General features: G+C 38.6%; 1 protein-coding gene and 1 pseudogene across 4 annotated transcripts in view; one reads left to right on the top strand and one right to left on the bottom strand.

Annotated features, from left to right (window-relative positions):
* Fhip1a (FHF complex subunit HOOK interacting protein 1A) overlaps positions 1 to 26,720 on the bottom strand; it is a 264,660-nt gene that overhangs the window by 119,888 nt on the left and 118,052 nt on the right. The gene's annotated exons all lie outside the window — the stretch shown is intronic.
* On the top strand, positions 5,220 to 22,928 carry LOC134478636 (proteasome subunit alpha type-1-like; annotated as a pseudogene).

The raw sequence follows: 26,720 nt of genomic DNA, 5'->3' as shown, positions 1-26,720 counted from the left end.
AGAGTGTTCCAGGGAGAGATGGCCGGCCCCGGGGTGGAGATGCTGCACCCCGGGGGGTCGAGGGTCTCTCCCAGCATCCCCAAAATAAAGGTTACTTATATTTTATACTTCTTATCTTTTCAGCCACCACTGCCGACCAGTCCTTCCCTCTTCCCCTTCTCAGACCATGGAGCCAAGTATGCATACATTTGCATGTCTACAAGGCCAGCGCAGGGAGGTTCAGACAGGAGGATCACAAGTTAAAAGCTAGTCTGAGCTACATAGCAAGACTCTGACTTTACAAGGGGAGGCAGGGAGTGCTACGAAACACTCTGATATCCCACAGAAAGCAATAAACTGGCAAAATCTTTTGAAAAGCAATATTGCATATATACCAGGAGTCTTTTTAAGGTCACAGCCTTTGACACATTTCACTCTAGAAAGGTTTGGACTCATTAAGAAAATTGAACAGTATGTCCACCACAGGCTAACTAAATAAGCAATTCAACTATTTGCATTCTAAGGAAAGCATGGTGGGGCACACCTACAATACCAGCTATCCCAGAAGGTAGCTAGAAGGACATAAAGTTTAATACCAGCCTGGACAACTTAGCAAGATGCTGTCTCAAAATTAAAAAATAAAAAGGGTTGAAGATACAACTTAGTGCTTCCTATCAGGTTTGAGCTCCAATACTAAAAGGAGTTCCATAATGGTGATTTAAAATATATTTAATGATACAAGCAAACTCAGCCTATACTAGTAAGAACAACAAGATGAAAACTAATATGCATGACCACACTTGGGTATAAAGTGTATATATGCCCTACATCATTGTACATATATTATAAATAAGACTAGGAGGATGGATAACCTATGAATCATAGTTATCTCCATGTGCATTTGTCTTCTTTGGTGTCTCCATATTCCAAATTCTGTATGGCAGCATGTAATAATTATAACCAAGTGATTTTTTTTTAGTATCCATACAGGAATATCCATACTAAAGAATCCAAAACAATGAAATCTTTGGCAAGTATTAACCCACTCTGCCGATGAAAATATTTAGTTCCGGGGCTGGGGATTTAGCTCAGCGGCATGAGCACCTGCCTGGCAAGTACTTGTCTCGAGTTCAATGCCTAGTATCAAAAAAAAAAAAGAATATTTAATTCAGACAGAGAGATCACTAGCAGCTGGGGTAGCCAAAGATAGAGTCCTAGAGGAAGTTCAATTGCATTCTTTACTATACAAGCAGAATTTTGATATAAAGTATAGTGTCTAAGAGCACAGACACTATGCCTGAATTTCCTATTTTCAAATCCTAGCCTTGCCACTTTCCTGCTGTATAAGCATAGGCAAATCACTCCAGTTCTCTGTGCCTCAGTTTTCTTATCTACAAAACAGAATGTTAACAGTTCTTTCCTCAACGTTTATCCTCTTGTAAGGATAAAATAAATACATTAACAGCTGCAGAAGACAACTTGCCTCATGACTTACATACAAATTACCACGTAAGTGCTAACATAATTATTAGAGGGGCATTTTAGGCAATATAATACTTCACCCTTTTGCCAAATTCTTATGCAAGACTACTATAATTCTTATGAAAGACTACTATACGGTATTTACAGATGAGAAATCACAGGCAGAAAGAGAAGAAAGGGGCTAAATGGTAATTTGATATCAAGCAAACAATGACTCCAGTGCCCAAGCCCTTAGCCAGGTCACTCTCCTGTGGGAAGCAGTGAACAAGGTCACCTGGGCACACAACTTACTCTTGAAAAGTCCTCCCATTGGTAGAAAGTAAAGAACTGGACAGTGAAAGTCCAACAAGGGAGTAAAGCTCTAGTTCATCAGGCAATGGAGGGCTCATAAAGAATTCTGACCAAAATGATTACAGGACAAATGAACACTGTAAGGAAATGTGCCTGGTACAGACAAACATGGATAAGCTGCCATAAGGCAGGGGAGGTAGATGGAAACAGACAGATGGGAAAGAGAAAGGGCAAGAGAGAAGGAAGGGGGAGAGGAAGACAGAGGCAGAGACAGAGAAAGAAAAAATACAGATAAAACAGGTGTCACAGGTGATAGCAAAGAGAATACAGAATAAGGCAAATCAAAAACACTTTGAAGGACAAATTAAGAGATCTTACAAACACCAACTACTGAAGCAAAATGGGGCCAGGCAGATAGGGCACATCTCACAATCCACCAAGGGCCACACGAGACTTGTTGCCTTATATATTTTGATTTCGTAGATGCTGTCAAATGTTTTGTATAATTATCTAATTTTAAACCATCTTTTTAAAAACCTAGCTAACAATAATATAGAACAAAGCACACACAACACTGTACTCTCAACAAGCAATGCCTGATGATTGAAAAGGTCTACAGCATAAGTAACAAAAGTGATCAGTAAGGAGCTGGGGAGCATAAACATCCATTGTGCAAAGGAAGTGGCTATTTACAAAATCAAGATAAAAGAGCCCACTAATGGGTAAGCCCACAAAGAGCGCCTGTCTGATAACATCTCTCAGCTCAAAGATGAGCTGACTTACCTCTTACTTTAAAGAAGCTAGAGCCTGCCAACAGACATATGTGATTGATCTAATTAGCTTACTGAGCTGAGGAACCAGTGTGCCAAAATCACGTGTACTCACAGACTGCTCCTTCCAGGACAAAGCAATGTCACATAAAAGCCTATCCTTCAACTTCAACACTCATACTCATTAAAAAGGATGAAACCTGCCAGTACTCAGCATGGAGGGGCCTAATGAGTACTATTGGATGGTGATGACACAGACATGGGTCTCCAAAGAACGAGCTCTCATGGTAGAAAAGAAGAAAAACATAGAGGACTGCAAAAATGTATGTGCCATGGCTAAACTCCAATTACCAGCTCGGGCCGGGCAATTTTACTACATTATGCCTGCATTAACATTCTCACTCTAAGCTTAATGCTTCGTGAACACAGCTCACAATGCCTCTCTGTACTCAAGGTTATTAGCTAACGTAAGTCTGTTGAGACTGGAAAACTACTGCATTTATTCAACAAATATTCTTGGGCACTTACTATTCACAGGTAATAAAGGATTATTGGGGCTTTTGCTGTTAATGCAAGAGATGGTCTATAAACCAGTTTTTTGTGAGGTGGTGCTTACTGGGAAGAGAACAACCTCAAAAAAAAAAAAAAAGAAAAGAAAAGCAGCAACATTAAACTCAACAAAGGAAAGTAGCAATTTAAGCTTCATCCAAAGAGCAGCTGACTGGTTATCTTTAGGAGACAGATACATATTCAGAAGCAAATATTCTTCTTCAGGCAAGATAATGTGTGTGTGTCTGCCTGTCTGTCTGTCTATCTGTGTGCTTGTGTCTGTCTCACATTCAAGCCAAATTCAAAATGGTTTTAAATTTTTTTATGTGACTGTCTAAATTATCTTGCTTGTCCAACCTTCCATGTCACTGCCTTGAGGGAACCTTGGTCAGGAGGGAACTTGTAAACTCAAGACTCCCACAACCCTGTGTGGGCTTGGAATGCCCTTCCCAGTCTGGCACCTGCCCTCCTGGGCATTTATTCCAGAGAAATGAAACTCCACTTTAACAGAAAACTCTGTACTGATGTACCAACACTCATAGCAGTTTTGTGTTTGTAAGAGCCAGATTCCATTCAGTAAGAATGATTAAGCAAACTGTGGTACACCCTCCTGGGGAATACGACTCGGCAGTAAAAATGTACCAAGTGCTGGTAATGGCAACAATCTGGATGACTCTCTAAGGAATTATGGTGAGTGAAAAAATTAAAAATAAACGCTATGATTTCATTTAAACAATATTTTTATGTGACAGAACTCTGGAAATGGAGGATGGATTAGTGGGGATTGCTGGGGATGATCTACAGGAAGATGAAGATAGGGAGAACAGGAAGAAACCGGTATAATTACCAAAGGGTGACAGCAGGGATCTTACAGGGGTAGAACTATTCATATCTTGGTGTAATAGTAGATATGCAAACCTACACAGGTAGCAAACTTCACAGAGCTCACTGGAGGCACTCACAAATGAGTACAGATAAAAATCAAGGGAGGTCTGTGGTTATGATAGTTAGTGTAACATGGTTAAATGCTTCCATTGTGGAAATCTGGGCAAAGTATAGAAAGGATCTCTCCACATTATCTCTTCCAGCAGCATCTCAATAAAAATTTCAATCAAAAAAAAGGGCCATTCTCCCAAGTATACGAGTAAAGCCAAACAACATATTCTTTCGCTGGGAATATAAAATGGCACCTCTTCTCCAGCAGACATTCAGAGATGTTATCAAAAGTAAACAAATGCACAATTTTTGATCCAACAATTCCACTTTTGGGGCATAACAATTCTGAATAATAATTTATGATGTGCTATGCAGTGACAAGAATATTTACTTCAGCAGTGGTTTTTATAGTTAAAGACTAGAAACAGCTAAATGTGGTGCAGCCCTACTAGAAGTTCTATTGAGTCACTAAAATAATTTGTATAGTTGGATAGTGATCTAGAATGATGGTAAATATTTATATCCAGCTATATCCACAAATATTTATTCAATTTCTACTCTGTGCTAGGCATTGTCCTTGCACTGGCAACTCTGATATTTCAAATAAAACAAGAGCCCTGTGTTCATCAAAACGTTGCCTGATGGATCCTGAACTGATAAGAAACTGGGTAGAAAACTATTATCCCTATACCTCTGTGGGTGATTACAAACACACATACGTATAAACAAACATATATGTATACATTTAAATTCTAAAAACACATAACCCAAAATGTCAATAGTGGTTAATTCTGGAAAATGAGAATGTCTATGTGTTTTAACTGTATTAGCTTTGTTTATCTATATACAGTCTAAGTTTCTAAACTAACAAGTCTCACTAGTATCATGTTTCATTTAATTATTGGAGGAAAAAAGCTGTGCATAAGGAATGCTTTTTTTCTTTAACAATACATGACATTTTAATGACATAATTAGCATTATGTTCATTTAACCAATATGCTAATGGTTAGATGTTTAGTTTGCTTCCAGGTTTTCAGTGTCATTGTGCAGGAACACTCTTAACCAAACACTGATTTTGTCCTTCAATCAAAACCCTAGGTGTGACCCGGAGATTTAGCTTAGTGGCATAAGTGCCTGCCTGGCAAGCATGAGACAGTGAGTTCCAACTCTGGTACCCAAAAAGAAAGAAAGAAAGAAAGAAAAAATGTAGGCATGAAACATCAGTTCACAGAGTATGGACATCTGAAATTTTCTGAGGTAAGTGAGCGTCCAAAAAGCTGTACCACTTTATATACCAGTAATTAATGATCCACTTTCTCTGCGCTCACCAATCTTGCCACCAACAGTAAGGATTAACTTGTTCTTGATTCACTAGAATTTTACTTTTAAGAAGAAAAAAAACGTTTTTAACAGCAAATCAAAATACAAAAATGCTTTTTCCTGTGAGTTGGCACCATTTTCAGACTGCAGGGGAGAAGAACAAGAAGTAAACAAAAAGCAAGCCCTTCCTCGAGTCAGTGTCATACCCTGGGAAACAAGAAGAGCCAACCTCCACCCTCCCACCCTCACCCTGGCTGTAAGCAACTGACTGATTCAAAGAAACACAGGCTGCAATGACAGTTATTGAGGTAAAATACAATTTCATGCTTGTACTGTTTAGTGTTTCATTGATTTGGCAAGTCTAAAGCCAGTAGTCTGATCATCTATTTGGTGGATAACAATACACAATGTAGCATCTATGGGGGATCTCCTTCGGAAGGTGGTGGCCATTGTTAATCTCCTATTATCTTGTTTTGAAGTCCTGTATTACTTACACTGTTTTGTTTTGCTTGGCTTTATTCTCTTTAAAATAAAAATTACAGACCAGGGATTTAGCTTAGTGGCATAAGCACCTGCCTGGCAAGCATTAGGTTGTAAGTTGATCCCCAGTACCAAAAAAATGAAATTAAATAAAAATAAATAAAAATTACAAAAAAATTCAAAAATCATTTGGATGTCAAACTAGAAAATATAATTTGTAAATTTTAATTAAATTGCAGAATTTTGTCAGATCCATTAAGAAAAACAAAAATCACCTCTTCAGGAAACTCCATAAATTCAATGATCTTTATTTAGCTCATCATTGAGGATTGCTATCTGACATCTCTGAAGCTTTAACTTACGAAGAGCAGCCTCCCCACCAAGAACTCCCAGGCTAAGGAACGAGAGGTAGCTTTTCCACAGTAACCACCTCCTAAGAAGAATATGGGTATCAATGGGAGCATGTGGGTTCTATGTGCCTGCTATAAGGCACGGAGTGCAGCCCAGTCCCCAGGACACATCAGAGGGCACAAAAATGTTGCTTATAGTTGATGTTTCTATTATAAGTAACAGAACTTTAATACACCACAAAGAGGATTTCTACAGCAGCTATTTCAGTTCTCATTTTACAGATGAGGAAACAGGTTTGCAAAGCTGGGCCTAGAACTCAGAGGCCTCCTCAATATCAGCCTCATTCTTCTTTCTCTAATGCTGTTTTCTTTTGCCTGCTGACAAGTTTTCTTTGTGCAGACAGGAAGCCAGAGATATCTTAACTCTCACAATTACACTTAATCAGTGATCTGCAGTTTGAGATTGTCTGCTTGCTCAAAATACACTTGGTTTATAGACATCTGCCTGGTTACATAATAATTCCCTAAAGCAGATATTTTAAGTCACAGGCTAACAGCAAATGGGTTTATACCACCTCAGAAGATGATGAATGATTGATTATAAGTCTCTGCTCTGATATAGGTTTCTGATTGCATTAGACAGAGGGCATGAAGACTAATTACAAATGCTCATACATTCATCACCGTTGATTGTGCATAATCCACCGCTGAAGGTACAAGTGCAGCACCTTCTTTAAAACGACAGAGAAAACAGATGAATTTTCCCTCAGAACTCCCAAAGGCTATCTGTCTTGATTTCAGGGTAAATGGGCTTCCCCTAATAACCTATAGCACAACAGAATGACAGTTAAAAAACCCTGGGCCAAATTTCACTATTCTTTCTGATAGGACCAGACCTAATCACATGGCGCATGATCAATAAATAATTACGGATGGGTTGGTAAACAGATCTACAGGCATACTTTAGGGATTTTCAAAACTAATTTTTCTATACACCTACATAATTAGAAGTCACAATGCGTGTTCCAGTTGGCTAAAGGAAATATATCCTATAAGCTACCACAAACAGCCCTTAAATTGGCTCCTTGATGTCTGTCCCAGCCCGTGTTAATGTCTTTCCACCCCTTCCAGGCAACAATCACTGAAAGGCATGTACCAAAACACCACCAAGATTTCAACCCATGTCCCGAAGGACATGAAAAGAGAAGGGTGAGAGGAGACGACAGTCGCTCTGGGCTCTGCCACGTCTCAGGAAACTCTAAAACACTCAGCTGCCAACTTCCTCTCTGATGTGATTCAGGGGTCAGAATTCAGGGAGCAAGGACAGGAAAAGTCACCCATCACGCTGCCTGAAAGTGCCCAGCTGCAAAAGAAGCCCGCACCATCTTTATCCAGGAGGCCACGGCACCGCTGGATGTTCACAGTGGGAGCAGCCAGAGAAAACAAACGGTAGGGGGTTCAGTGTGCTTAGCAGAAAGCACACTGCAGAACTGGCATAAAACTCTAAATCTGGGTAGGAGTATAGGTCAGCGGTAGAGCACCTGTCCACCATGCACAATCCCCAGTACCAGAAAGAAAGAAAGAAAAGAAAGATAGATAGATAGATAGATAGATAGATAGATTCCTGCTGAATGAAGGTATTTGAGGCTCTACCTTCTGATCTGCTATGTATAAAAGATCTGGCAAATGTAAATGGATTAGAAATTACATAATCTCCATTAACAGCAAGTAAGAGAGTTTTCAAATTAATGGTATTCAATACAGTAATTATAAACCTAAAGTGGAAAAGGGGGAAATTATTAAAAAGTGATCCTGAAGTTTCTGCATGTCAAAAGAAATCTCCAGCATAGTGAAAAGAAAACCCACAAACTGGGAAAAGATTTTAGTGAACTCTCTCTCAGACAAGGGACTCTTGTATAAAACATGTAAAGAATTTAAAAAAAACTCAGACCCCCAAAATTCAAAGATCCAATCCAAAAATGGGCATCTGAGATGAATACGCACTTCTCAGATGAAGAAATACAAATGGCAAATAAATATATGAAAAAATGTTCATCATCATTGGTCATTAGAGAAATGCAAATTAAAACCACACTGAGATACCATCTCACTCCTGAAAGAATGGCCAGGATCAAGAAAACCAACAACAACAAATGCTGGAGAGGCTGTGGGGGAAAAGGAACTCTCCTACACTGTTGGTGGGAGTGTAGACTGGTACAACCTTTGTGGAGGTAAGTCTGGAGATTTCTCAAAAAGCTGGGACTGGAAGCCCCATTTGACCCAGCTATTCCACTTCGAGGCATATTCCCAGAAGAACTGAAAGCATCATACCACAGTGATATATGTGCACCTATGTTTATAGCAGCACAATTTGTAATCGCCAGATCTTGGAAACAACCCAAGTGTCCATCAACTGAGGAATGGATAAAAAAAGCTGTGGTATTTCTATACAATGGAGTATTACTCAGCTATAAAGAAGGATCACATTGAGATATTTATCAATAAATGGGCGCAGCTTGAGACCATACTCATAAATGAAATAAATCAATCTCACATGTATGAATACCGAATAGTTTCGCTAATATAAGTAATGATTCAAATATATAAAAGTATGTGGTAATCATGATTCCCCATTATGTGGCCTTGAAGCCTTATAAAGTTTTCACTTATTAATTGGAATGGCTTTATTCTGGGCTTCCTGATATGGAAATATTTGAATCTATAGTATATGAAGTTATATTCAAATATTTCAAGGAAAAAGACAGACACTATGGTAACTACTATTAAGTCAGGTTATTTGGTGGTGAAGCACTAGGTTGCTGAAACAGTCATGCTTTGACCTGTATTGTTATGCTGTTATGTCCTCTTTTATCTCAATCTCTCCCTCATTCATTAAAAAAATTAGTTATTTTTTATGATTTTTTTAATTAAGGGCAAAAATTTTAAAATTAGCAGGATATACTACAGTAACTTTTTTTGATTTCCTATTAACTTGATTTGAAGTCCTGTAATACTCCCACTATCTTGTTTTGAGTGATTAGACTCTGTTCCATTCTATATGATAGTATCAAGTTTGAGGGTATAGGCAACTACTTTGAAGGCAATAAGATTCACTAAGATGTCCATTCTGGTTTGACTATTACCTCCTTTGGAAGTCTTGTAATGTTTACAATGTTTAAGTTTTATTGGTCTTGTTCTCTACTGTTTTTTTCAACTTTATAATATCTAATGAGATAGACAATTCTTTTTAAGGAAGCAAGAGGCATTATGGTAACCATTGTTAATAACCTTGTACTCTGTTTTTACATCATGTACTATGTCTATCCTTGGTTTTGACTGACAGCTTTGTTTTGCCATATTTGAGTTTATTATTCTCTCCAAAAAAAAAAGTAATAAAAACTAAGGACTAATAAAACCCAAAATGTGTAAATTTTGTTGTAAAAAAGAGAGGGAAAAAAAGTGCTCTAAAGGATACAACTGCAAGTGTGTTTAGGGGTGTTAAATAGCTGACCATATTAATGTCTTTGGTTGGATCATTGAACACAACTGTTTGCAGTCTCTCTGTTTGAATGTCTACTTTGTATGCTTTGATACTGTGACTTGAGCAACTATCTCTAAGATGATAATGTGTAATATATTAACTGGTGATTTCTTACTGTTTTTTTTTTTTTTTGTAGTTCTGCATTACTTGTACCCTTACACCACTTTGTTTTGTTTTGTTTTTTCTCTTTTTCCTTTAAATAAAATTTTTTTAAAAAAGTGATCCTGGTTTAATCAATCAAATGGCAAAACCAAAAAATGATATAGCCCAAACAATGGGGAGACTGCTGTACCACATATTCTATGTTCCTTCCACGTGAATTACTGATGAACATAATTTAATTTTCTACTTTACAGCTTTATTATACATTCCTTCATTATTCCTTTTTGACTTTTTTTTCAAATTCTTGCCCCTTCTTACTTTACTCCCTTCTTTACACATTTCTTAATGGGCCCTTCAGGCTCTGTCCCTACAGACACCAATGTGATTTATACCAAGTATCAGCTGACCTTCTCTGCCCATCATTCTCTCAACAGATTCTGCTTTGCATCAGCACCAGTACTAAGCATGAGGAAAACAACACTAAGTCAAGCATATCCCATCCTCAGGAAGCTTCACCTATAAAAATGAAGAGTTACATAAAATCAATTGTTCCTTTCTGTGTCAAATTTTAAGTTTTCTTTTGTTTTTGTTTTTGTTTTTACAATCCTGGAGATCAAGCTCAGGGCCGCCCACATGCTAGCCAATCACTCTACCACTAAGCTACATGCCCACTTTTCAAGTTTTTACCTCTACTCTTCTCCTCCTTTCTTTTGATTCTCATGGCACTAATTTCATTTTTTTTTCATTTCCATTGTTAATTATCTCTACCACTTCAAGATAGCCAGTGCCACATGAAAATTTTATTTTCTAACAGAAACCTAGCTAAACTGGTTCATAAAGTAAAAAGGACAAAAATGCCAGCAGAGATTCTACAAAAATTAGAACCTCAAAATGAAAGTATAGCAGTGTTGTTTTAAATAAACAAAGAATGTGAGTAAAGGTTATGGGGAAAAAACAGGAGGGGAGATTAACAGGAACCACTGCTGGCTCTTTCACCTGAAAAAGTGGAACCTGATCTCGTGAAAGCCTGGTCCCTGGGTCGTTCAATTCTGATTGCTTAATGGAAGTGTGAAAATCAGGAGACATTATGCTACAGCATTCTAAATGCCCTAATTACAACCACGCAGAGGAAGGCCTTAAAAATCATACTTCACCCTATTTGAAAGGGTGTCTGGCACATCATTAATTAAAGCACCTCAGCTCCCAACTACATTAGAAGCATAATAATTATCTTTATACAAAATTCAGTGTATAATGCTTGAAATGCTTCAACCCCTATGTTGGCAACAGAAAGACCATACATTAAGGTTTCTGTCATTATTTTGTGGCAGCAGATCAAAGTTAAGAGCTCCCCCCTTTGGGAATGAAACGTATTAACAGCCCTGAGAACAAAGTACAATTACCAGGATTATTATTATAATATTAGCAGCACATAACTTTTCTTAAGTCAAGACCAAGTGTCAATACTGTATTAACTGCTGTTTTGCATGTCCCAAGCTCAGAGAGACTTGGGGTCACCCAATCAGAACATGTCAGAGCAGAGAATTGACCCCAGGTCTGTCTGGCTCCAAAATCTATACTGTTAATCACTACAGTGCCATTAAAGAGGTAATGTCAAACGAGGGGAGGAGGGGAGGGAGGAGACACAGCTGTCAATTACAAACATCTCCCCAAAGCACAGCTTATAAGATTAAAAACAGTCACAGTAGTTGAAAGGTGAACCACTAGAAAAGTCCAGAGGAAACTTACCATCTCTCCCAGGGCTGGGAAAACAATCAAAGAGAAAAGGTGTGGCTGTAGCACAGGAAAGAACAATGCATCAGGGTGTCTCCCTGAGGAGAGGAAGGGCAGCCAGAGGAGGAGTGCACGCTTTCTATCCAGCTATCCCACAAGTGCACACTCCAATCCCTCCTCTGCATCTAGAGCCAAACTCCATGTGCTGGGGAACTGCAAGACCCCACACAGAACCTATGAAGGGACATGAGCAGTACAGACAGGACATCTTCAAGAATGCTCAAATCCAGTGTTTCCTCACTCAGAGGGGAACTCTGCCACCCAGCCTCTAAGGCACTTGTACTACATTAGCACTGATTCCAAAGCACTGAGTTTTAGGTATTTCTTCTTAATACATGAAAACTTTTAATCTTTCATAGGTCTTTTCTTAGAGGCTTTGAGAAGTTATCCAGGTTATCAGGCACTAAGAAAAACAGGTCTGAAATCCTACAGGGTGGCCCAAGAATAAGGGACAGCACTATTCATGTTTCAACAGACCTGCCTTATCTTTAAAGAATCAAAATTTTAAAACCTCATGGAATCAAATAAATCTAGCTTTAAATTCCAACTTTATGGGTAGATAGGGGAGGCAGGGAAAGAAAGGAGATGAGAAAAGGAATGAAGACATGTCATGTACTACACATATGTACTAATAAACTAAAATAATAAAGTAAGTAAATCACAGCTCTGTTGCTCACCAAATCTATAGCATTAGGCAAAGTACATCACCATTTCTGGCCCCAGTTTCCTCTCTTTCACAATGGGATAACAACCTGTTTACTGGCATCCCATGGACATCCGACGGCTATTCACAACACTCTGGTGTGGCCTGCCCATGGCCCCTTTTAAAGGAAATGGATAGTATTCCCAGTCACTGCTTGGGGGTAGCCTGAGATGACCATTTCCTGTACTAAACTGCTAAACTCACAAACACCCACAGCCTTCTAGTCATATGGAATGGAACCTGCAGAGTCAAAAGTGGGACCCTGATTTAGAAACAACTAATCCCTAAGTTGGCCATCGACCTATGGCACGCTCAAATGTCAGAGAAGAGATCCATTCACTTAGTCGTCCAAATTCTCTCCAGCTGGCAGCAGGCAGTGAAGTGGATAGGCTCTGAGGCAGAGCGGCTACTTGAAGAGTGGCTGGGTTACAGTGAGGGCAGCTCGCACACTGACAGCAGCTGGCTCCATAACTGGTTAGCATCCAAACCTCTCTGGATTCCAGCCTCTAGGTGTCCAGTTCCCCTGAGCTCTTCCTGAAGCCTGTCTGTTCTCTTTTCCTAGGATCTACCAATAATCTTCCTGCTACCTGAGGTCATAGGAGGCAACCTCTATTCTTTGCTGCCAGGAACGAGGCAGCTGGGAAATGCATCCACCTGCTGATGCCTGGAGAATGGCCTGGGAGTAAGGGATGGCCCAATCTCCTGGTGGAGAAAGGCTCCCAATGCCTCTCACAGATACTAAAGGAAACAAATGGAGTGGGGGTAGACGATGAAGGTGAGTGAGACACCAAGTATAAGTAACTGGTATCTTTAAGAAAGGCAACACCAAAGCCAGAAGCTCTCAAGCCTTTGCTAGTACTTATAGCTTCCTTTAAGTGGAAAAAAAATTTCACTCCAATACTGAAGTTTGAAATGGCCAGGAATACAGCTCAGTGTCACAGCTCCTGCCTGGCAAGCACAAGGTCGTGAGTTCAATCCCTGGTACCAAAAAAAAAAAAAAAAATTTGAAACAAAGGCAAATATTGCTCATTTTCTCTTAGACATAGTTTAACCAATGAGTAAAGTCTACCACACCCTCTCAAAACAAAACCTAAACCAACCACAACCAAATCTGAAAGTAAAGCCTCCCTCTGCCCCTCACCTAAATTTGAAACTCTGAAAATGAGAGTCAAACTAATAAATTGCATTAATCTTGCAGAAGCCATGACGTAGAACCTAGCCCAGTACTCACCTCCTTGGCCTGGCCTCCACTCCCACACCAGCTTCTCTGCAGCATTTCTGAGGTTCTTTTCCATTTATCATTTATTTTACTAGCTGTCTCAGTTCAAACCCAATTTGTTCCACCTCAAGTCTTCTGACTTAAATATGAACGTCCTATACTTCAACAGAATGGACAATGGGTTTCAGCAATCCCCTTGATGTACATTTCATAGTCACCTGCTTTAATGCCTCTCTCAAACCCACACAGAACACAAAAATTTGTTTACTGTGTGTTTAAAAGCAGCAGCAGAGAAGCACTCCTGCATAAATCAAACCATGCTGGGAGACAGGGTTACTCTAGCAGGCCACAACATAATTTATCCAGATTTATTTTTCATCAGACCACTACTCAACTAGACTTGAAATCTGCTGTTCTCATTAGCTTTTCCGTCAGCTACCAAAAGAACCAGGCTCAAAAGCACTTGCTGTATTGACAAAGCATTCACTTCCCACAAGGGTAGGGAAGCAGAAAACTCAGATCCAAAGCCACTGGCCCAGGTCCACTCAATATGTCATGAGAAACACCTGAGATAACAACACTTGGGTTTCTGTTTGGAGCTATACGGTGTTCATTCTATCCTCTCGCTGTACAAGATTCAATACCCTTCTGGCACTGAGTGGCAATAGCTCAAGATGATAAGCACTGAATCACAACAAACTTCACTGAGTGCTTTTCTGCAGCCTATAAATATATCAGAATTTTTGAAGTTAGTAAACCTTCAGCGGTCTGAACATCTCAAGGTTATTCATTTCTAAACATCTCTGACAAGGGTATAAGCACAATCAAAAGAAACATGATTTAAAATTAATATAATTTCTTAATACACAAAAATCCACATTTTTATTGTACTAAAGCATTTCAGATCTTTAACTTCTTAACATAATGCCAAAAAAAAACCCCATCATCTCACAGGATGGAAAAAATACAGAAGGGAGCAAAAAAAAAAATACCAGCTTCAATTAAAAACTAAAGATCTGAATTGTTTTATACAATGCAACTGGTAAAATGGAGAGAATAAATCTAACTCCTCGTTATGTCATAAAGACATTTCAAAGTATTTATACCACAATTGCAAACCAGGGGGGTTTCAGTCAGTTGGAGGTATCTGCCTAGGTTTTCTTCTTTGCCCCTCAATACCTCGGGTGTGGTGACACACACCTGTAATTCCAGCACTTGGGAAGCCAAAGCAGGATTCAACATTCAGGATCTGCCTAGAATACACAGTAAGTTCCAGGCCAGCCTAGACTATAAGACCCTACGAGGGGAGGAAAGAAGAGCGGAGGGAGGGAAAAGGGAAAATGAAATTCAGGGGTGGGTCCTGCTGCCTGGCTGTCCTGCCTCTCACCTTTGTTGATTTGAGCCCCATCTGAGACTACATTCCAGAGTACTTGCAATAAATTGCAGAATTTAGTTTCTCCTCTCCCTCTCCTTACCTCTCTCTGTCTCTGTCTCTATCTCTCTGTCTCTGGTCTCTTGGCAGTATTGAGGAAGGGCCATCTTCTTACTGTGTTACATCCCCACATGTCTTTTTATTTTTTGAGACAAGATCTTGCTAAACTGCACAGGGCTTAAACTTGAGATACATGTGACTCAGCCTCCTAAAGTGCTGGGATTCAGGGAAGCACCACTAAGCTACCCTAAAAAAGTCTCCTAATTTCAATCTATTTTAATCAGGGATAGAGTAATATAAGCATGGGAGAAGGGTTAAGTGATACTGGAGTAATCCTTCAACAAATGAAACATAAAAGAATCACCAAAATTCAGAGCCAGAAAGCCCACTTTGATCAAAAGAGAAGGAGCTGGCATGCCATTTGAGAATTTGATTCCTGTTTCTGTCATGTATTGATTATAATATCTCAGCTCAAAATCAAAGAGCCTTGAGTGTGTATGTGTCACATAGGTAACACTCTCCTTCCAAGGGTACCCTTAGCGGTCCCCCTGCCCCAGCCATATGGACACAGGCAGCAAATATCTCTTGCATTTCCCCTAGAGTGTTAATTTGGCCATGTCAAGCTTCTTTTCAGAAACTACAGGGGCTTCCAACTGCTTGATGTGTAAATTAATTCGAGGTAGAGTACTGCACCTATTAGCTCTGCATTATCTAATCACTGTCACAAACCATTATGGGCAGGTTTACAGTCCGTCTGGCGTCAGCCCTCCCACTCACCATCCATGGTCACAAGTTCCAACTTCTAGTTGAGAACATGGCATTTACTGCTGATTCTGCTCAGGAGAACAAAAAAGGAGGAATTTCAGAGTCTAGATACTGGATAGCAGTCCTGATTTTTCTATTAACTAGTTATGTTTAATTTCTGTAGGTCTGACTCTCTGTAAAATAAAGATGCTAGGGCTTTCAGGTTTTGTGACTGTTTTTGTTTTTCCTTTGTTCCTGTTCCAACATTTGCAATATTAATAACATTTAAGAAAAAAAAAACAAAAACAAGACAACATATGGAACACTCATTGCATCACATCCACAAAGAGACTGCAGTTGGCTTAGCTGGTGCCATGGCAGAGGCACAAATTTGAGCTGGCAGAGAGGACAGGACAGATATGGATCACTGGACAAGCGCATCCTTAGGTCACCACAGCTCTCATTTACTTCTGTGTTGACAAGTGGTACTGCTAAGAAAGCCACTGGGAGTAAAGCATTAAAAAGCTATATAGTAGGAGGAAACAAAACTATTCAAAGAACTTACCAAATGCACACTGAGAAAATTCTCTGTAAGGCAAAAGACAGTGCTAAAATAGGAGCCCAAAGGTAAATGGGCACTGATTACCAAAGCCTCACCTCTGTGAGGGCAGGAACCACGTCCACTGTGCTCACACTGTTCCTCAAACTGCTACAAGCCCCTAGATGAATGCTCAATAGATATTTGTTGAAATAATATATAAACAAACCTTTTAAGGGCTTCTGATTTCTTAAAAATGAAGAATAAATGGAGAAAACATATTGCCCTTTCCCTTCAGAATGCCTAATACACGTAGCATCAATTTTTCTTATAGTGAGCATTCAGAAGGAAGATAGAGGGAAGAACATACACGCCACACAATAACCATTTTATACAATAAAAGATGAAATCTCACTATGTTAGCAAGTAAACAAATCTGTCACTTGATTCTATGCTGACATGTTAGCTGACAATGAGCCTTCTAATAGAAAAGAACACATCACTCCACAATGTTAGCTCACTTGCTGCAGTATACATTAATTTGCTTCAAAATGCCTCCTCTTCTTAAGTTGAGTTTCTTCTCCAACTGCCTCAACCACAGGCAATTATGTCACATGTGCCACATCTATGTGATCCAAATGACTGGCCTCTTAACTAAAAACATTGCCATGGCAACAAAGAAACTGCATTTGCCGCTCTCTACCTGCCATTGGCCAATCAATTATTTATTCAGCACATGCCTAAACTACAATGTGTAATAGCTAATACAGGATAAACGATCTCGCTCATTAGCAGCATAAGTCAGCCCCGAGAAAATCACAAACATCAGACACCAAAACTGATCACAAAACCCAACACACTCTCCTTGAGGGGCATGCGAAAGAGTGCAGTGTAAAGGAAATAGGGAGAACAGTGCTCTTAATTCTAAATTTCTAAACTTCTGCTTTAGAATTTCAAGCATACAATCTCCTAGCTTTTATTTAGAAAGAGAACAGGGAAAGAAAAATGCATATAACACATTTTATCAACAGTTACTGAGGGAAAAAAAGTCATGGTTGCACATGTCTGTATTTGAGCTACTCAGAAGGCTGAGGCAGAAAGATTGCAAGTTTGAGGCTAGTCTGAAAAATTCAGCAAGATCCTGTCTCCTCCAAAACTGGGCATCTGAAATCAATACACACTTCTCATGTGAAGAAATACAAATGGCAAACATATGAAAAAAATGTTCAGCATCACTGGTCATTTGAGAGATGTAAATTTAAAAAACACTGAGAGTCCATGTCATCCCAGAAAGAATGGCTATCATCAAAAAATTAACCAATAATAAATGCTGGAGAGGCTGTGGGGAAAAAGAAACCCTTCTCCACGTTGGTGGGAGTGTAGACTGATATGATCACTGTGGAAACCAATGTGGTGATTCCTCAAAAAAACTAGGATTAGAGGTTCCATTTGAGCCAGCTATTCCCCACTTCTGGTTATCTTACCAGAAGAATTAAAAATATCATACCATAGAGATATATTTGCACTCATGTTTATAGCAGTACAGTTTGTAATAGCTAAATCTTGGAAACAACCCAAATGTACATCAACTGAGCAATGGATAAAAAAGATTTGGTCTTTTTATACAATAGAGTACTACTTAGCCATAAAGGACCATAAACTTGAAACTTTTATAGGTAAATGGATGCAACTTGAGACCATACTCATAAGTGAAATAAATCAAACTCACATGTGTAAACATCATATTGTCTTCCTGTTCTAAGAAACTGAAAGAGTAAATAAGGTCTAAAATGCACAATACATATTGTGAAATGGGAAGAAATTATTCAAAAGGAAAATGGATCTAGGATGGGAGAAAGGGAAAAGGGAAAAAATGCAGGTTAGTTATACTATTAGTGTCTCTTAGTTCATTGAAAAAGGTTTGTGCTAATATCAATTAGAGAAATTTTAATGCCCATATCTTGTACTCTGAATAACTACTTTAAAGATAACACTAAACAATGTATTAGCTATTGTTATTCTATTACTTTATTATGAAATTTTATTTTACTTTTTCCCATAAAATAAAACAATCCTGTCTCATAAATAAAATAAAATGGTCACAGTTTAAAGTGGTAAGTACTTGCCTAGTATGTATAAGGCTGTGGGTTTAATCCCAGGACCACAAAAAAATTATTAAAAATAGCTGCGAGGATGCCCAGCTGGTTCCATGAAAAGGAGAAATTTTTTATCAAGAATATTCAAAGATTAAGTCCAATCCAAGACACCTACAATTCACTCTAGGACACACCTTAAAAATGTTAAGGTCAATATAACTAAAACCAACAATTATCTCTTAAACCATCTCACAAGTTGAATCTGGGTTCTGGGTTAGAGTAGATTCTCCCCACAAGAATCTATACACTGGGTCAGCAATGAAGGCTTGAGTCAGTATTGGGGCTGGAATGAAGGGTAAAAGAATTTTTGATTCATTTCATTGTGATTGTGCATGCTAGCCTGCAGAAAAGAGAAAGGACTGAAAAAGGAGCTAGCTCTCCAGAATATTCTAATTTATGTAATATTAGATTACAGATAAATAATAGATATCATGCATAGATAATTAGGTAGATCACAGTCTGATAATGAAAACTTCAGACAGAGAAGAATTTTTTACTTGGTTAAAAATAACTGATAGGGCACAGAAAGACATCTCTAATTTACTGACAAATTAAAAGGCAATGTAGAAGTCTGGAGAGGCCATGCTTACACAGGATTCCAGTGACAGTGCTCTGGGTATAGCCCTCTATCTTTCCACTTTGCCAAAATCTGGCTTGACATAGTTGCAGCAATCAAAGTTTGATTAGTCTGCAGAGATGATAAAATAATTTATAAAAATTGTAGTTTTCCAGTACAGTAGTCTTGCCATCACAGATATTAATTTTTATTATAGTAAATGCAAGGAAACCTCTTAAAAGATAATGATGTATAATTATTTCACTGTTCACATGAAAAAGAATGTGAACAAATATTAAATATTTGCTCAAAATAACTTTATCTCTTAAAATCCATCTTTCCCAAGAAATATTTACAAATATTTAAAATGAAAATGACAGTGGTCATTCCACTGCAAATTGCTCCTTAAGTGGATAAATGATCATATAAGGAAGCTAAATGTTTACAAACACTTCACACAGTGGTATAATTTTATTTATATACCCATATAAAATAAAACCCTGTACTTCAGGGTTCATTTAAACAAGTATATGTCTTTCTGATTATCATAATAAAAAGCTTAAGACAGATAACCTCTCACATCTGACAGCATTCACAGGATGAGTCGTGACTGCTGCCCTGCTTCCATGATTGAGCAAAAAGCCTTCAACTGGTCAAATAAATACCTACTTCTCATTTGCAATCTGCTGACATAGAAAACAGTGAGTTTTAGGAAAGTCCTGTTGCAGCTTTTAGTTTTTATACTTTTCTACTCTTAATAACCTTAGTTGTTCGCATAACAGAAACAATCCAAAAGTGACATTTAAAAGCTGCTCTGGTTTGGATAAGCGTCCCTCAAAGGTCCATGTGTTACAGGCTTGGTCCTTCACATGGTACTGCTGGGAGGTGTAGAGCCTCTTAAGAGGCAGCACCTGGTGGAAGGTCCCCGGGTCATCGAGGGCAAGCCCACAAAAGGGACTGTGGGACCTGATCTCTTCCTGTTTATCACTGGTTCAACTTCTTGGCTCGTGAAGTAATAAGCAGTCTGCTCTGCCACACACTCCCCACCATTGCTAACCAGTGCTGGTACCACACGAGGAACCCAGCCATGTGGGACCAGAGCCTCCAAAACCTGGGCGAAAATAAACCCTCTCGTAGTATAGTTAATACGCTCAAGTATTTCACTACAATTGATAGTTAACTAATAGAAGCGAAGTAAACTTTGTTCTCCCAGCTGACAAGCACTTCATGAGTAACAGTCACGGTAGTCACTCTGCTTTCTTGCAAACGACAAGCTCTCTCATTTGCCACAGAAGTAAAAATTACAGTATACTACAGAAAGTTAAGCAGTAGCGTTGCTTTGAGAATGCTTGCCTTGAAGTTTATTTGTAAATTATTTCTACTGCTGCACCTAACCAAAGATTGATTACATAACACAGTACTGCTTTTAATAACAAAAAATATTAACTTCAAAATGTTCAACAATGATAAAAGTAATTTCATGTGACTTATGGAACATCCATATAATACTATATAAAACTATTAAAAAACATATGAAGCTATTCAAAGTGGAGCTGTTATACAGAAGAGAGCACTCCAGAAATAAACCTCAATATATATAGTCATTATTTTCAATAAAGGCACTAAATAAAATTGCCTTCCAACAAACAGTGAAGATATAACTGGATGTCCATAGAAAATATTAATCTTGACCCCCCATCTCACATCACTCATACGAAAAAACTAACGAGGTATAATATGTAAAATCTCAAATCAAAGTTTTTACAGGAAACAAAGGACAACATGATTATGTCTTGGGAATGGGTAAACTTTCTCAAGTTACAGAAAATGGTAACAAGAAAAACTGTCAAAATTTAATTTCTTATCAAGAACATTATTAAGAAAATAAAAAGCAAGTCACAAAATGGGAATAAAAAGTTGCAAAACATTTACCTGACAAAGGAATGGTGCCCACATAAAGCTCACCCAATTTTTAAAATGAAAATAAAAAGGGTTAAATAGACGCTTAACAAAGAAAGATACACAAATGGTCAATAAGCACATACAAAGTATTCAACATCATAATGTCACTACACACCAAATCAGAATAAACAAAATTAAAAAGATTCACATGACGAGGACATGAAGACGTGGGAACAATCATTCATTATTTGTAGAAAAGTAAAACAGAACTACCACTTTGGAAACAGGCCTATCAGTTTCTTATAAAGCTAGACACGCATCCATCCTAAAATCAAGTGATTCTACCTAAAATCAAATGATCAAGGTATTTACCCAAAAGCAACATACATACATACATACATGTGTTTGTGTATGTGTACATTCACACATATAGAAATGTCATTATTACATTAATATATTTGTGTATAAATATAGCTACATACATACACAACCACAAAAACTTGAAGAAAAATGTTCACAGAAGTTTTATTTGTAATAGCTAAAAAAAATAAAATTACCCCAGATGCCCATTATAGGAACATAGTGAAACTCATATATTCATACATTCTTGGAATACTACTCAGCAACAACAATAGAAAACCCCACCAAAACATACAACAACCCAGATAAATCTCAAAAATATGCTGAAAGAGGAACCATACAAAAAGGTACATAGTATACACAAAAGTACATTATGAAATCACAGAACAGGCAAAATTAACCTACAGTGAGAAAACTGTTACCCCTGGAAGCAGACAGAGAGGACTGGAAAGGGCCACATAGGAACTACGGGTGACAATGATGTTGTCCTGTGTCTCACATCTAGGTGACACAGATGTATATACTGGTCAAAACTCAGCAGACATACACTGAATAGGCATGCATTTCATCAAGTACAAACTTTGTATCAAAAAACTGCAAATATTTAACTCTAGTTAATGATAAGTATACTGGAGCACATAGAGGATATTTCACAGTTAACGTCAGCTAGCTTTGAAATATATCAAAAAATTAAGATGTATTAATGTATAAAGAGAATGACAGAATATAGAACAATGTCAAAACATCTAGATTATGGGTATAAATCTACTGTAGCATTCCTCCAACTTGATGTTTGAAATCTCTCATGATAAAAAATGTTCATACAAAATGTTGAAGAACCATGAAAAATACTTGACATGGAAATATATGTATATACACAAATAAACACAAACCTAATAGCATTTTAGATTTGTTGTGTTTCTGTGGTACTGAGATGGAATCGTAAGTCTCACACATATTGGACAAGAACGTTACCACTGAGCTACATGATTAGCCCTTATTACCTTCTTATGAGGATGGCCTCAAACTTGCTATCCTCCTGCCTATGTTCCCAAGTGGCTGTAATTACAGGCATGCAACATCTTGTCTAGCTACATGTTTGTTCTTTAAATGTAAAGATATGCACAGAAACAGGCTGTGAAGCCTCACGTCTAGGTCCCTCTGGAAACTGTTTCACAACCAGTATGACAATGATGGCACTGTTTGAAGCCCTCACAGCAGGAGTCAACAAACTGATTATGCAATGGAGGCTGTTTAACAAGGTTCAGCCACAGTTGGACTGAAACCAGAAACACAAGCAGCACTGGATGTACTAAAGAGGACACAGTCAGAATTTCCAGCTCATCAAAAAAATTTCTCCATGTTGACAACCATATTGGTATCTCAATTGTGGGGCTTCCTGATGATGCTAGACTGTTATATAATGTGCCAGGAGTGTTTGCATCACAGGTTTATATTTAGCAAACCATTTGCCTTGCCTCATGTTGTATCTCTAACTGAAAGTAAGACCCAGGTACCAATACAACAGGATATTTATTGGTTACAATAATATCAGCCCTCACATTTTTCCAATCCTGCCCATCAGCTGTCTACTTTGACTGCAGAGCTATGCTAACCAGGATCATTCCATACTGCACTAACTTGGAAAGACATATGTCTGAGTTTATGGAATGCAATCAACTGGTTCAACATTGTGTGCTTTAAAAGAGACACATCCTAACTGAAAGCATATTTCAACTGGCACTGTAAAGACGGAGTTTATGATCTCCTATGATGGTGATGTGCCTCTGCTCCTGGAATGTCTTCAAGAAAGACCTCAGAGAAAGCCATGTCTGTCCTCAACCTGAAGAACAGAATAAAGAACCACCGAAGTAACAGGAAGTGACAAGCCAGCCTACATGTACAGTATTAAATTTGAAAACTAAGAATACATACTTATTATAATAATATATACATTGAACTAAAAATGCAGTGATGGAATAGTTTGTTTTAAGAATCAGTACAGATGTGAGTTTTTTCCAAGGAACCTCAATGAAACCATGTAATGGGATACATTTTCCTTTGACAATCTATATAATCATTTCCTATGAAGTACAGGTATCAATACTAATGTGTTATATGAAAAAGTCAGCTTAAATGTCACATGGTTTCTCTTATATGAGAAACCCAAATTATAAATAAGCAACAAAATAAATGATAAGAGGAAGCAGAGATAGATCTTTCTCAAATGGGTAGTGGATCAAGAGATAGAGGATGGAGGGGCATGAATGGGGAGAGAAAGGAGATGCAAGAAGAAATTAAGATGTGTTATGTGCAAACACCAGCTCCACACAAGGAATGAAATTATGCACAACAGACATGTGCTAATAAAAAATATGAAAAAAAATAGTGTCTTTGTGGTTTTAAAGACAACTGTGGGGACTTCCGGTGTCATGGCTGCCCTGACCACAACGTAGTGCTGAGAATTTCTGTCCCGGCTAGACTGCTTACTGAGACTTCTACGGCCTACAGGCCTCATGGAAGGACTCTTGCAGACCGGAAAGACACACAGTGATCTTTTAATATATTATGGAGGATGTCAAAGATGTAAGATCTAGCCAATTGCTCAGTACACACAATTAAGTTGCCATTTGACTCTTCCGGGAGAACATGGCGGACAGATAACAGCAACTACCGGCGGCTCTCTGAAAGACTCGGCTCAGAAGCCAGGAATGGTGCGGACTAAGGAGACATAAGCAGGTGGAGATATGCTCTGCTGACTCAGGAACGAACTGGGCTGAGAGAAGCCAACTTGGAATGCAGTCCTGGTGCTAAAACAGGAACAGAAAAGACTCGGTGTGGAGGCTGGAACCGCGCCATTGTAAGCCGCGATTTGGGTTTCCCGCCGCACAGCGGCTGGCTGCCTCTACAGCGGCTCGGCAAGGGGAGAGACGTGCAGAAGCTCTGAGAACGGCAATCTGCGAACGGCAGGGAGGCGTGCACTGACTTATGGTGAGGTGAGTGAGAGAAACTGACACTCTACCACAGTTTGACTCCAGCAGAGGACTTTCTGGGCCTGAGCAGTCCTGCGGGAGCAGGGCGCGGTGGCGACTCCAGCCACACATCCCCCTCTCGGGCGGGATTGGTGAAAAGTGCCTGGCCTGCGTGACGCTGCCGGCGGACCTGGTAGACTGTCCCAACCCAGATCCCAGAGCCTGACGGTGGCCGGGAGGGGAGACGCGTAGGCTGCCTGGTCCGTAACTCCCTGGTGCGCAGCGGTGAGCGGGACCACCTAACTGGCGCAATTCGATCAGGCTGTGGCTGACTGGGAGAGAAGCTGGGCCTCTTATATAAGCTTGCATATATAAGGAACAGAGAAGAAGAGGCAGCATGGGAAGAGGCAGCAACAAGAAAGGCTCCTCGGCCCCCAATTCTGAGAAACAGGCAATAGCAGACACCGCACCAATACACATAAGGCACCATATAGAGAGCCTCATAGACCAATTCAGGAATGAAGTTATCAATGACCTGAAGCTAGAAGTATGCAGAATAGTTAGAGAAATGCTAAGCACCACCCAAGAAAAAACAGGTGGTGGAATGGAAGAACAGAAAAAAAGGGGAGAATTGTTTGATGGAGAAAACAGAGAAAGCATAGAATACGTGAAGCAGGTTCAAAGGGACTACCAAGATACTAAGAAGTCTATCGAAGACTGGCATAACAGCTTGAAAGAAACTAAGGACAGACTATCTGAACTGGAGGGCAGACTTGTAATATGGGAGAATGAAATGAAAAACTTCTTAAAAATAACAAAGAAACAAACAGCAATAATACAAAGACAAGAAGATGATAAGAGGATCCATAACTTAAGGATTAAGAACATAAAAGAAGAAGTAGGGATGCAAACAAGTGAACTACAAAAGCTACTCACAGAAATAATCCAGGAGAATTTTCCTAATTTAGCAAAAGGTAAAGATACTCAGATGTATGAGGCATACAGGACCCCAGCTACCTACAACCCAAACAGAGCAACACCCAGGCATATAATAATAAAAATTCCAGAAATTCAATACAAGAACAGAATATTAAAAGCTGTAAGAGACAAGAAACAGACCACTTACAAGGGAACACCCATCAGAATTACAGCAGATTTCTCTGCACAAACCATCAAATCACGAAGAGCGTGGGGGGAAATAATTCAAGCATTGAAAGATAATAATCTCCAGCCAAGATTGAGATATCCTGCACAACTGTCCCTGGAAATTGATGGAAAAACAAGGTGCTTCCAGGATAAAGAGGAACTGGGGGAATTTGCAACCACCAATTCAACTCTACAGAAAGTATTGCAGGATATTCTAAAAAAAGAAAAATACAAAGAACCCAGAAATAGTGGCGGGGAGGCCACAACAAATGGAGCAGAGAACAAAATGAAGAAGACAAACTGACAGCTACTGACAGAAAAAGAGCTTAACAGAAATGAGGCAGAGAAGATTGGATGATAGGAACAGCTATTTTGGAGAAAATGACATCTTAATAGGTAATACTGATTTAGTATCATCTTGTTTTGAAGTCTCATCTAGCTTTTGTCCTTCTGTCTCCAATGGTCTAAATAGGCTGTATCTTATTGGATTTTATTATGTATGATAGTATAAGCAAAAACCTTTTAAAGACAAGGAGATTATACAGAAACCATTGTTCATTTTCTGTTAGTCGATTCTAAATACTCTGTAATGCTGTCATTCTCTTGAATGGTTTTACATTGTTTTGATATACTTAATGCTACAGTATACGAAGTTGTACTCAAGGATTTCAAAGAAAGAAACAATATGGTAACTACTTTTAGGTTAGGATTATCTGGTGGTGAAACACTATTCTGCTTAAATGGTTATGTTTTGATCTGCGCTGTTTCGTTGTTATGCCCTCTTTTATCTCAATCTCCACTCCATTAATTACTTTTTTATCTTTATCCTTTTAATTAAAGGAAAAAAATAGCAGGATATATTATAGTAACCCATTTTGACTTTTCATTACCTTGATTTAAAGCCCTGTATTACTCTCACCATCTGGTTTTTAACTGATGTTCCCCTATTCTGTTTTGCTGGATAGTATCAGGTTCGAAAGTTTAGGCATCAGCTGTGAAGATAATGAGATTCATTATGACGCCCATTCTTGTTGACTTTTAGCTACTTTTGAAGACCTACAATGTCTCCAATGTTTTGGTTTTGTCGGTTTTATTCTTTACTGTTTTGTTCAATTGTATTATAACTAATGATATAGGCAATTCTATTAGAGATAGCGGGAGACATTATGGTAACCATTGTTGATCACCTGTATTATGTTTTTACATTATCTATTATGTCCACCCTTTTGACTTGACCGATTCTGTTCTGTTATGTCACATTTGGTTTTACTCTCTTCCAAAAAAGTAATAAGAACCGTGGGAGCAATGAAACCCAAAATGTGTAATAGTCATGGTACAAAAGAGAGGAAAAGAAAGTGCTCTAAACTATATAACTGCATGTATATTTAAGTGTATAAG

Source organism: Cavia porcellus, unplaced genomic scaffold (assembly GCF_034190915.1).
Source record: "Cavia porcellus strain 051 isolate PalLab524CR breed Dunkin Hartley unplaced genomic scaffold, mCavPor4.1 scaffold_14, whole genome shotgun sequence".
Lineage (NCBI taxonomy): Eukaryota > Metazoa > Chordata > Mammalia > Rodentia > Caviidae > Cavia > Cavia porcellus.
Note: the sequence above shows the minus strand (reverse complement) of the source record. Positions and strands in the feature narration are given on the sequence as shown.